Source organism: Tupaia chinensis, unplaced genomic scaffold (assembly GCF_000334495.1).
Source record: "Tupaia chinensis unplaced genomic scaffold, TupChi_1.0 Scaffold000407_4, whole genome shotgun sequence".
In the NCBI taxonomy this organism is placed as follows: Eukaryota; Metazoa; Chordata; class Mammalia; order Scandentia; family Tupaiidae; genus Tupaia; species Tupaia belangeri.
The window spans coordinates 20,045-31,977 of NW_006159912.1; the positions used below are offsets into that span (position 1 = coordinate 20,045).

Sequence of the window (11,933 nt, forward strand, 5' to 3'; positions counted from 1 at the left end):
CAAGAGAAGTGCCCTTGTGTCCAAGTTTCTACCTAATGGAAGAATTCCATTTTATCATGGAATTCAAATTAGAAAATGACATTTCTGTCACACGTAGCATGCCTTGCTTTTTCCAATGCACAGGAGAGAAAACATCATGGAACCTCTCGCTAGAACCAACATGGCAGACATGAGAGGACTCAAATGTAGAACCCTTAAGGTGAGCAAGACTTAGTACAGCAGAATACTCAGCTCTCCTATGAACGAGAGGAGCAGTGATCGTTGAGGGCTCACTTAGCATTTTGGAGAGAAGTAAATATATCTATCAAGATCACTGAGAGAGAATCAGTGAAGAATGGATGTGGAGGCAAAAACTCAAGATATTCCATTTTGGTAAAGAAGGACCTAGGGCAAAAAGCGGCATAAGAGTAGCCCAGCACACTCATGAAAGAGTCCCAACAGGACTCAAAATCTTTCCTTCACTACAGTGGCTAAGAGTTATTCTTTTTTTTTTTTTTAAGAGATATTATTTTCTGAAGGGTGCATGTGCTTGCTGGAGAGACAGAGAAAGACAGAGAGATAAAAAGTGAGAAATCACCCCCCAGGGGGATGGCCACCCTGCAACCCCTTTTTCTCCACTCTCTTGTAGGGATTTTAGGCATGCACGTACATGCAGCCAGCGTGTTTCATGCAGCTGGGTCTCAGACTCGAACCACAGTGGGCCATGTGGAAGTCCAGCGAAGTAACCATTACACCACCTGCTGGTCCCAGAATTATTCTTATTCTTTAGAGTTATCACTTGTTCTTTTATCTGGTATCAAAATCTGCTCTATGGTTTATTGTATATCATTACATCTAGTGAATGCCTTTTCTAATCAGAGGAGTAAGAACCTGCTCATTCTCTACATATTCTTATTTTCCCCACAAAATGCAGTACTAAAACCCCTTCTTGTTATTGTGACATATGGATAGCTGGATGGAGGGGCTTCCACATGGCATTTGTTAGTAAATCTCCTCTCAGTGAAGCTGAATCTCTGCTCTCATGTTTCTTTCCCCTGTACTTGCTCATTGCATATGCTGTTTGAAGTTCCAATTGTTTCCTGGCTCAATCTAAGGAGAAAGAGACTCTTCCCCATAGGGACCAGAATAGCTAAGCAGGGCAGAGCTGCCCTAGGAAGCCACAAGTGATGGTGGCAGAGATTGTTTTGGCCCAGAAGTCTCTACCAAGAGCTGGCTGGTGGACCTTGGGCTAACGAAGATGCGAAAGTTCAGGCAAGTGACTCTTTACTACAAGGAGTTCTCATCTAGAGATGTGTTATTTTTTATGGATTGAACAATGTATTGCTTCATCTGAATTATGTGGGTGGCAATGTTATGAAGAGAAAAGGTCAAGGGACCAGCAATTAGCATAATGGCTATGTCGCTGGACTCCCATGTAGTCGACCACGGTTCGAGTCCTGGACCCGGTGGCTTAAACTCACGACAGGCACATGTGTGTGCCCAAGATCCTGAGAGGAGAATGGAGGAGAAGGGATTGTGGTGTGGCCTTCCCCCTTTGGGGGTGATTTCTCCCTTTCTGTCTCCCTCTGTCTTTCTGGCGAGCATCCTATAGCAAAAACCTCTCAAAAAATAAATAAATAAATAAAGGTCAAGAGGTCAGAGCCAGAGGGGCAGACTTGCCTGTGGCTCCACTCTTTGCTATTAGAACCTTGGGCCAAGCATGAAACCAAGCACAGAAACCCTGCTGAAAGTCTCCTGGGAAGATGAAGGAAGCTAGCATATTAAACTCTTAGCACTGTCTTTTTGACACAATGGTGTTAATTTCCTCCTTTTTTTTTTTCTTTCTTTCCATCCCAGACTGTGAAGAGGAGATGCTCTGAGTGCTATGATCCAAGTCTATTGGGCTTTCTCCAGGACACAATTCCTTCTTAGCTGAACACATATATTTCCAGAAATGGGGATATTCTGAGATGTTGATCCCTGTCTAAGAACCCACTGTTCCATCTCCAGGTGGCAGAGAGAAGGTGAGATGTCCATCACTGTACAGAAAGAATTCTACTACTTCAGCTCTGAAATGTTCTCACTGAAGTCTGCCTTTCTGGAGAGGGCTGGGAAGGCGGGGGTTTATTATGTAACGTGGATTTGATGTTAGGATTTGCACATTGAGTTTTCATTACCAGGCCTCATGAAAAGCAGAAGAACTCAGTGTAAAAGGTTTAAAAAAAATTTTTTTTTTCACAAAGATAGACAAGTCAGGGGGTCTGACACATTCTTCACTCTGTGGTTCTTAAGAACAAAGATAAATGGAAAAGGTTCTATTTTTATGCTTTGAAAGCACTTGCTTTAGGTCAGAAAAATAGCCAGCCAGTATGTTTAGTTCTGTCAATACAGCTTGGACCAGCCCTTTCTTCTTCTTCCTTTTTATTTTTCTTTTCTTTTTTTTAAACATTAATTGGAGAGCTGACAGGGTAGGAAGATGGGGAGGTCACATGAAATATACGTTCTTGTCTGATCACAATGGGATTAAGGAAGTTGTACCTGCTGCAGTAAAAGTAAAAAGTAAATAGGTTTTAGAATCAGGGAAAACTCAACTCAAATCTCATTGCCACTTCTTACTATCTGTGTGACACTGGGCAAGTCATTTTAGTGTCCTGTGTTTCAGTTTTCTCATCCGGATAATGGGGATAATAGAAACTACCTTGCATGTCAGAACAATGAAATGTGATCCAGTAATAATTAAATCTGGCACTTAGTAAGTACTAAATGCACAATTAAACACATTTTTTTTCTTTTTTTTTTTGGAGACGTTTTTGCTATAGGGCGCGTGCGCTCGCCAGACAGAGAGAGAGAGAGAGAGAGAGAGAGATAGAAAGCAAGAAATCACCCCCCAGAGGGGATGGCCATGCCGCAATCCCTTCTCCTCCATTCTCCTCTCAGGATCTTGGGCATGCACGCACACATGCCCGGTGTGAGTTTAAGCCACCAGGTCTGGGATTCGAACCGCAGTCGACTACGTGGGAGTCCAGCGACATAGCCATTAGGCTAACTGCTGGTCCCAAAACACGTTTCTGAAACACACACCGAAAAGAAAGAAGGGAGGAAGAATGATGCTACTGTTTGGAAGCACAACTTGAATAGAACCCAGGGAGGGAGGAATCGTGGGCCTGATCAACACAGCAAGCAGTCTGCAACTCTTTCAGAATAGAGAGGGACCTGGGTGGTGGTGAGTGGTAAAACGGGAAGCTCCATGAGGCTGACTCACATAGGAAGTCTTTGGGTTTGCATCCAGAGACCTCCCTGAGTACAACAGGCCTGGTGTGTGCCCATTATGCAGGGCCGGCTGGAGTAGGGGGTGAGTCAGAGACAGCATCAACTCCCTGTTGGAGGTGCTGTCTCTAGGAGGAATAAAATTAGAAAACTTTAACTTAAAAATAAAAATTCTTACAGAGTGTGTGAGTGTTGGGGGGGAGGGGGCAGACGGTAGCACAGTGGTGATGGTAATGCAATGATTGGCAGTGTTGTGCCCACATGGGAGAGTCCTGTGTTCTGGTCCAGAGGCCTCCTTGGGTGCCCACAATACGGCTTCTACATGAAGCTGAGGTTGGGCTGCACACCCAGCCCCTGCTGGGAACGCAATCTCTCTAACTCAGGTTCTCTCACTCTTGGAAGAATGAAGTAAACTTAAAAATAAAAAGAAGAATCAGGTAAGTAGAAACCACCTTTTGTGCTGTTATTCTTATTTTACCTCTATTTGTATACAAAAAGCACTGTTTTTTTAAAATTATACACTGAATGCATGCTTGAAAAAACCATATTGTACCCCACAAAGATATACACCCAATATACATAAGATAGAAATTATAATAAAAAAAAAATGATGTTTTTTGTTTGTATAAAGTTTTGTACTCAGGGTATGGCTATCAAGTAACAACACTGATTTAATAATTTATAGTTAGAGAGCATTAAAAATAGATTGTCAGTGAGATAATGGTCTCACATATGAAATATGTCTATATAGAAAAGACTGTGATTCATGCAAAGCATAATTGTATAGCAAATTCCAAGGAAGAACAAATAATTCTTCAGCAAAATTGTAAACTTAATGAATCAAGCCAAAGACTCAGTCACTTTCTGGAGAATTCAGAACTATTAGGGGAAGAAGAATGCTTTTTCTTTTTCCTCTCCTTTTTCCCCCCCTTTTTGTGATTTTTTGGTTTTATTTATTTTTCCTTTTCCTTTTCTTTCTTTCTTTCTTTTTTTTTTTTTCCTGATAATTTTGTTTCTTTTGTTTTGGAGTATCCTCTTCAGTGGAACTGGATGAATAGGACCTTTTATTTCTTTTTTTTTCCCTTTAAATTTGATTTTCTCTCTGCTCCTTTTTCTTCTTTCTCCTCTTCTGCATGTATTCTTTTTTCTTGTAATGTCTGCAATTTATTCAGTTCTTCATTATCTTCATCACTGTCTTCACAGCTTGTACTGCTGACATCCAAAACAATGCCCCTTTTGGAGTCTACTCAAACAAAATTGCCACATTTAAAAGTCAGGTGACCAGAGTAGTCACATTTTTTATAGCCTGCTCTGATACTGTCCTTGTTGCAACCTGGAACTGCCATAATGTTGGTAAAAGGGGTCGCTGGAACCCTCAGCTTTAGAGACCTTGCTTATTACTGCTGAGTATGAAGAGCATTGGAGTATCACTTATATATATATAAATAAATAAATAAAATAAAATAAGAAACTCAAAAAAGCCAGGAAAGCAATATCGTAATTACTTAGGTACTTAGGCTAACATATTGTACTTACTAAATTTAAGGACCGAGTTTAAGGACTGAATCTGGAGCTTCCTGGTAAATAGGCCATGAGGGGAAAGGAATGGGTTAAGTGATTCTCTTCATTGGAGAAAGCACGTGATTACTGCTGTTTAAGAAGAGAAATGGTTTCCTTGGCATTAAGTCCCCAAAGGGATTAATCACAACGCTCTAAGGACATTGTACCTAATACTGAATGCATAGACCAACATGAGGAATGGTGTCTTCCCCAGCAACCCTCCTACAAGTCTGCTCCATTTGGCCTTTATTATATGACCTTTGAAGAAGGGAGCCAAGGGGGATAACAAGTCATAGTGGAGTAGCGGCATTGACCCCCAAATAGATGTGGGCTCAAATCCTGGTTCCATCAGTTTGCAATTGTGCGACGTTATAAATTGACTTACCCTCACTGAGCCTCATTTTTCTCCTCTGCAAAATGGAGTTCACACTGCCACCCTTCGTGTCCCATCTTGTTGTCATGTGTACTGAGGCAGGAGAAAAGTGTAAACTACCTAGGTTGGTACCTAGTCCAGAGTAGGTGCTTAATAAGTTGTATCATTTTTATTCTTCTCTCCTTTACTCAAATGTAACCTAGTGTGGGTTTTTCTGAGCTTGGCTAAGCTCATGAACAAATTTGCTTTCAGGCCTCCTTGTGTTTAGTTTCACATACCTTTTTTTTGTTTGTTTTTTAACTTGCTAGAGGGCACATGTGCTCACCAGAGAGAGAGAGAAGGAGAAAAAAAGGTGGAGGGAAAGCAAGAAAGCACCTCCTGTGGGAGATGATCACACTGTGATTCCTTCTCTATTTCTCCCACTTTTTTTGGGGGGGGAGAGGGATTTTGGGGATGTACGTACCCAGTGTGTTTCTCAAGCAGCTGCACCTAGCACTCCAACCACACGGTTGACCATTTGGGATCCAGTGGCCTTAACCACCAGGTCATGGGCTGGCCCTAGTTTTGTACTTTCTAATCCCACACTGGTATCAGAAAATGGTTCTGAAACACAAATGTGAACACGTCTGTCCCCTGCCTAACAGTCTCCCAGTGTCTCTCAGCAGTCTACAAAAGGAAGTTTAGATTCCTTGGACAGTCATAACTTTGAATCCGGGAACCTTTGGTATCTTCGGCCTCTGCCTGCCAACAAATACTCTATGTTCCACACATCACAAACTATCGACCAGTCCCTGCACATGTAATGACTTTGAGCGAGCTTCTCCCTCTGCCCAGAACACCCTTTCCAAGTGCTCCTGGTCAGGCTGGCACACAAACTCACTTATTCTTCAAGATCTTTCAGAAGGTCCCTTTTCTGTGAGGCCATCTCTGCCTACCCAGAGAGCTAGTCTCTCTTTCTCCTTGGAAGCCTCTGGTGATTGCTGCTTCCTCTTGCAATATGCGTTGTCTCTTTCTCCTCCTAGACAATAAGCTCTTTGAGGCCAGGGTTAGTACCTGGTCATGTCAGCCTTTTCTTCAGTAGCATAACTTGGTACTAGTTAGTGTCTAGGACTAGTTGGTGCCTTGACTGTACCTCGTACACATTCTGAGTCAATCCGTATAACTAAGCCAGCTCTGTGCTGGCTCATGTGGCATCTTTTCCTGCTGTACTTTTGCTCCTTGATAGCAAAGACCTTGTCTATTTCACCTTGGTATTCCTGGGGCCCACCACCTACCCATAGTGGGGAAATTAATGCTTTTTTAAAAAGAATTAATCATACACTATGAGTGAATGAATGAGTGAGAATCTCCAAACTCAATGCCACCTACTATTCAAATAAGGGGCGGAGTCTGAGATTCAACTTGGCGTTTTAAAATACGTCTATTATAGGTGCATTTTATTAAATAAACTCTGCAATTGTATAAGTAAAGTTAAGTTCTAACATTGGGATACGAGGTGAAATTTAAGCAAATAAAAAGCGTCCTTGAGAATCTCTTAGGAAGATAACCATTTGGAAGTATTATTTCTCAACCATTTCACCTGACTCAATTCTCTTCTGCACTGGAAAGGCTGATATTTCTATAGTGAACCCAAGGAATAAGAAGTTGGCTTGTGTTCAGGATTAACAGTGAATCAAAAAAATGTACTGTTGAACACTGGATCGGATTAGTGTAGTGGGAGAAGCCCTGGGAGAGCAGGTGATGGTGTGGCCTGGCATTCAATGAATGAATGGAAGTCGGCCCTCCTGGGCAAAGGTAGTTACAGAGGACCGAAACTAAAAGAGTCAAGGCAGAGACCAAGATGGAATCCAAGGATGAAGACAGAAATGGGCTGAGCCTCAGGCACAGAAGGCATAGGATGGGTCTTAAGAAAAAGAGTAGAGAAACTAAGAAACGCTTGTAAGATAGACGGGCGGATTACACAATCAGAAGACTGGGAAGTGGGAAGAGAGGTTCAGGTACCTGAACGAGATGCCCCTGTGAAAACAAAAAAGTGCTCTGAGACCATAGGCTTATAAAACTGTAGCTTCCCTGTCTTCACAGGCTTCTGTGCAGAACTATTTAGACTGCAATGCCCTCCCCCATTTTTATTCAAAGAGAGGTAGCTCTTTGATATTTAAAGGTATTTTAATTGAAATAGTAATACTTCCGTTAAAAAAATCAAACTTCAGCATTGAACTATATAAAGTAGGAATGAAGAGGCCCTTTTACCTCTCACTCCCACTGCCTGTAGTCCTGATATGCAAGGGTGACTGTCCCCAAATTAACAATTCAGCATATATCCTTCCGTATATATTTTGAGTATGCACTCAAACACATATGAATACTTAGGCAGTGGCTTTTCACCATTTTTTAAGTGTTATTGTCACCTACATTCTGCTATGCCTCATTTTTTCTCTCTCTCAGTAATATATGATAGCATCCTCTTACATCTTCAGCTTTTTCTCCTGTTATTTCTCACAGCAAAGAAGTCCTATTAAATTTTTAGAGGGTGGAAGACTATTAAGACCAACTCTTTATGCTCTAAGAAAGCTGTTCTTCCATCCTACTCATTCTGTTTGCCCCAGTGAACTAGAAATTAAAGATGTATGTTACTAATTATTATTTTTTTAAGTAAAATTTTAAGGGCAAAGCTGTGCTAGAAATATACACAGTAATTGTGTTTACTGATCGTCACCATTCCCAAAAAGCTATTCATGGTATAAAACTCAAGTAATTAGAACAATAAGCCCAGGTTAATTAAAATACTGGGTAATGTTTGGGCAAGAATAAAATCCACTTTGGAGATTTTCCAGATGCACATTCATTTTGTAGGCACTTAATTCACCCTGGGAGTTGGTGCTGACAAGGTAAGATGCTCGGTGCTAATCAGCCCTGGTCTGTCTTTGATCATGCTTTGCACATTTCTCTTTCCTGGCTCCCAGATCAGCTTCAGAAACCTGGGTCCAGTCGCTGGGAGAACAGCCCTGCAATTGTTTAAGTCTAATCTTGGGCACCATTCTTGTGTTATTACCATCCACGCCACTAGCCTTAATGGTTACAGGCTGGCTAATTAAAGCAAGGAATCAAATCCCCCCTCCCCCCCCCCCCCCCCGCCATAAGTTTGTATGTGTCTGGAGTTTCTTCTGCCTTTGTCCTCCACCTGATGCAGGAGGCCTGCTTCTCCTGGCATGCTGTGGTCCCCATGCCTGGTCAAAGTATCATGCATGCTGCAAATAGTCCCTTGGCTCATGTTCAGGGTACATGTGATTGCTGAGAGTGGAGATTAAGGTCAGTCCCTAAAATGCTCTCCTGGGCAGCCTTGGCGTCCTTGTTAGGTGAGTAGTCCTTTTGTCATTCCTCATTGATCATACTTGAATTGTCAATATTCCTCTATTTTTCTTTGCACTCCATAAAGACAGATTTGTATTTTTTTACTTTGTATTTTCAGAGCATTGTCTAATATCTGCATGTAAGGGGCACCCAATAAAAATCCCCTTACCACCTTACAATTCCTTAGTACCCTTATAAATTTTGGTTTAGGAGAATAATTTGGTCAATAAGTATTTTTGAAGGACATCCCCACCACCACCTCAATACACACACCTATTTGGACCAGGTACTATGCTGAGCACTGTGAGGAATCAGAAATTAACAAGATAGGGCTTCAGCCTGCAAAGAGTTTATAATCTGGTGGGAGATAAAGCACATTCACAAATGGCTGTAAGATATTAATCCCATTAAGGAAGGTACCACAGGCTCTCGGAGAAAAGTAAAACACTGCTGGTCAAGGAGATCGAAAGGTCTTCATGAAGAGGGTGGCATCTTGGCTAGGCTTTTGATTTTTATGAAACAGATGTGGATGTGTGGATACACTCACGTGTGTGTGGGATGTGTCCATATATGATCTTGTATGTGGGGCAAGGAGAAAGGCTTGAGATGCTTCCAGGGAGTAGATCCAACCTCCAGCATAAGCCAGAGCACTGTCTATAAGAGCCAGTGGTTGCATTTGAGTAGTGGCATGTCCATGGCAGAGATAAAACACTGTGGACGCAGCAGTTGGCAGCCTTCACCAACCCTACGGGGTAGGGGAATTGGGAATTCAGCTTCCCTTGGTTGACTTCCTCTTTCTATCTGGGGTCATGCCCCCTTCTCCTTCCTTCCCATTTCCAGACATGCTCCCTGCATTCCCAAACTTACCTACTTTCTCCTCTCTCTCTCTCTCTCTTTTTTTTTTTTTTTGAGAGATTTTTGCTATAGGGCGTGTGCACTCGCTGGAAAGACAGAAAGAGACAGAGAGACAGAAAGCAAGAAATCACCCCCCCGGGGGGATGGCCACGCCACAATCCCTTCTCCTCACCACTCTCAGAATCTTGGGCACACACACACACACACCTGGCATGAGTTTAAGCCACCGGGTCCGGGGCTCAAACTGCGGTCGACTACATGGGAGTCCAGCAACATAGCCGTTACACTAACTGCTGGTCCCTCTCCTCCCTTCTTTAACAAAGCCCATTTTTCAGGAAAAGATATAATATTCTCTATTTGTATGTGAGTTTAGTTTCTGGATGGCCAGATTCTACAATATTTAGGCTGCTCTAACATGGGACCAATTTCACTTACTGCAGAGCTGTGAGGAAAATTGGGGGCCAAAATAAGGACCTTATCTGTACTCAGGTTTCTCCCACTCCTCAGAACTGATGATAGGATGGGGATTTCCCTCTCTGGTGCTGTGTCTCACTGGGTACATATTACATCTGCACTACCAGGCAGTTTTCTAGGGGAGAAGCTCCCTTAGCTCCTGCCTGTCGAGCAACAGGTTTTGTTTCTCATTATTTTAATTAATGGAATAAATAAATATAGCAGGATGCCTTGCTGAAGATCTAACTTGCTTTTATTTTCATCTTTGCTCTAGTGAAAGTCTCTTTGATAATTGTTAGAAAGGGAAATTGCCTCTGAGGCCCTGGGAGGGAGGTGCTCCTTGGAGGGCCATGTATATAAGACACCTGCTGGGTGCAGGGCAGCTTCCCTTTCCTTAGGAGGGTGGGGGGTAAGCTACACTGAGCAGAAAAGGGAGCATAATGAGACACTTTTTTTTTAATGTTTAGAATTTTTTCTTTTTTATATTACATTTGATCACATATCTCTTTACAATGTATAACATTTCTTTTTCCAGCACAATTACTATGCATATCAGTCAAGACAAATACATTACTATACACATCATTATCAGCAAATAGCTTTTCATTTTTTTTGTCAATTAAACATACTTTTTTTTCTTTTCTTCTCTTATTCCCCTCCCTTCCTTCCTCCATTACTCACCCCCATATTACTCCTATCCTTACCATCTCAAGTATCTACCATTGCCCTCCCTGCTACCAGACCTTCCAAACTTTCAGTTTCTGCCACAGAGCCCAGATACTTGGTATATACTGAGTGGGGAAATACACAGTCTGTCTTTCATAGTCTGACTTGGTTTGCTTTGCATTAAGTCTTCCATATTGTACACTTTGTATCAAATGTCAGTGTTTTTTTTTATGGCTGAGTAGTATTTCATAGAGTACATGGGCCACATTTTTTCAATCTAATCATTTATTTTTGGACATTTGGGTTGATTCCATGCCCTAGCAATTGTAAATAATGCTGCAATAAACATGGATGTGCAAGTGTTTTTCTGACTGAGAGTTTATCCTTTCAGTAAATACCTAAAAGTGGAGTTACTGGGTCACATGGTAATTCTACTTGTAGGTTTCTAAGGGGCCTCCACATTGTTCTACAAAGTCATTGTACTAATTTACATGCCCACCAATAGTGTAGGAGTGTTCCCTTTTTCACCAAAGCCTCACCAGCACTTATCATTATTTATTTTCTTAATTTAAGCTATTCTGACAGGGGTTAAGTGGTATCTCATTGTGGTTTTGATTTGCATTTCCCTTCTGATAAGAGACCCTTTGGGTTTTTGAAGTTTAAGCGAGGGGTGGTGGGGTGGTGGGAAAGCTGGTTACTTTCCAGGGGAGCAAATCTTCTGGGAAGGAAAGTGATTCTAGGCCCATAAAGAATGAACACCAGGAACAAATATGGGGCAACCCCAAATCCGAAGAAAGTTTTTGGGAAGGATTGAATTGGCTGGTCATTAAAAGCAACCATTCTTTAGATTTAGTGGGGGTAGTTGTGGACATGCTCAGTGCCAAGGGAGTGACTTTTCTTGCTTCTGAGCCTCACAATGTCCCCTATCGGATATGGGCAGGTAGCTGCCCAAGGCAATCTATTGGCTAAGAGGGATTAGCTAATCACAACCACAGTCTGCTAGGTTGTCAGCAATAGACAGGGAAGGGTCAAGGTTTACCATGGACTGATGGTAATCAGGTGGGATTCAGACAGTCCTCTTTCCTGGTCTTTGCAAACCCTAGGATTTGGAAAATTTCCAATGGGGAAGGCGTTAAGACCAACCTATCAAACTGGGAACCATTAAAATAATTCACTTGTAAACCGGATGAGTCCCTAAGGCTTTAATAAGCAACTCATGAAGCAGTAAAAAGCAGGAGTTAATAGAGACAGTGATGGTGGGCTCAGCAGCACAGTAACACCCACCTCAGCCCTGCATTTATGAAAACATTTTGATAAAATCAAAAGTCGAGTATCTCCCAAACAGATATTTCCTCCCTTCCAAGATATGTTCTCCATAAAATTCTCTTGTAAATTGTGAGGGTTTTTTTTTTAATATTTTTTCCCCAGA

General features: G+C 41.9%; 1 pseudogene; it reads right to left on the minus strand.

Annotated features, from left to right (window-relative positions):
• Positions 1-4,103: 4,103 nt before the first annotated feature.
• Positions 4,104-4,592, minus strand: LOC106735486 (protein SREK1IP1 pseudogene; annotated as a pseudogene).
• Between the last annotated feature and the right edge of the window lie 7,341 nt (positions 4,593-11,933).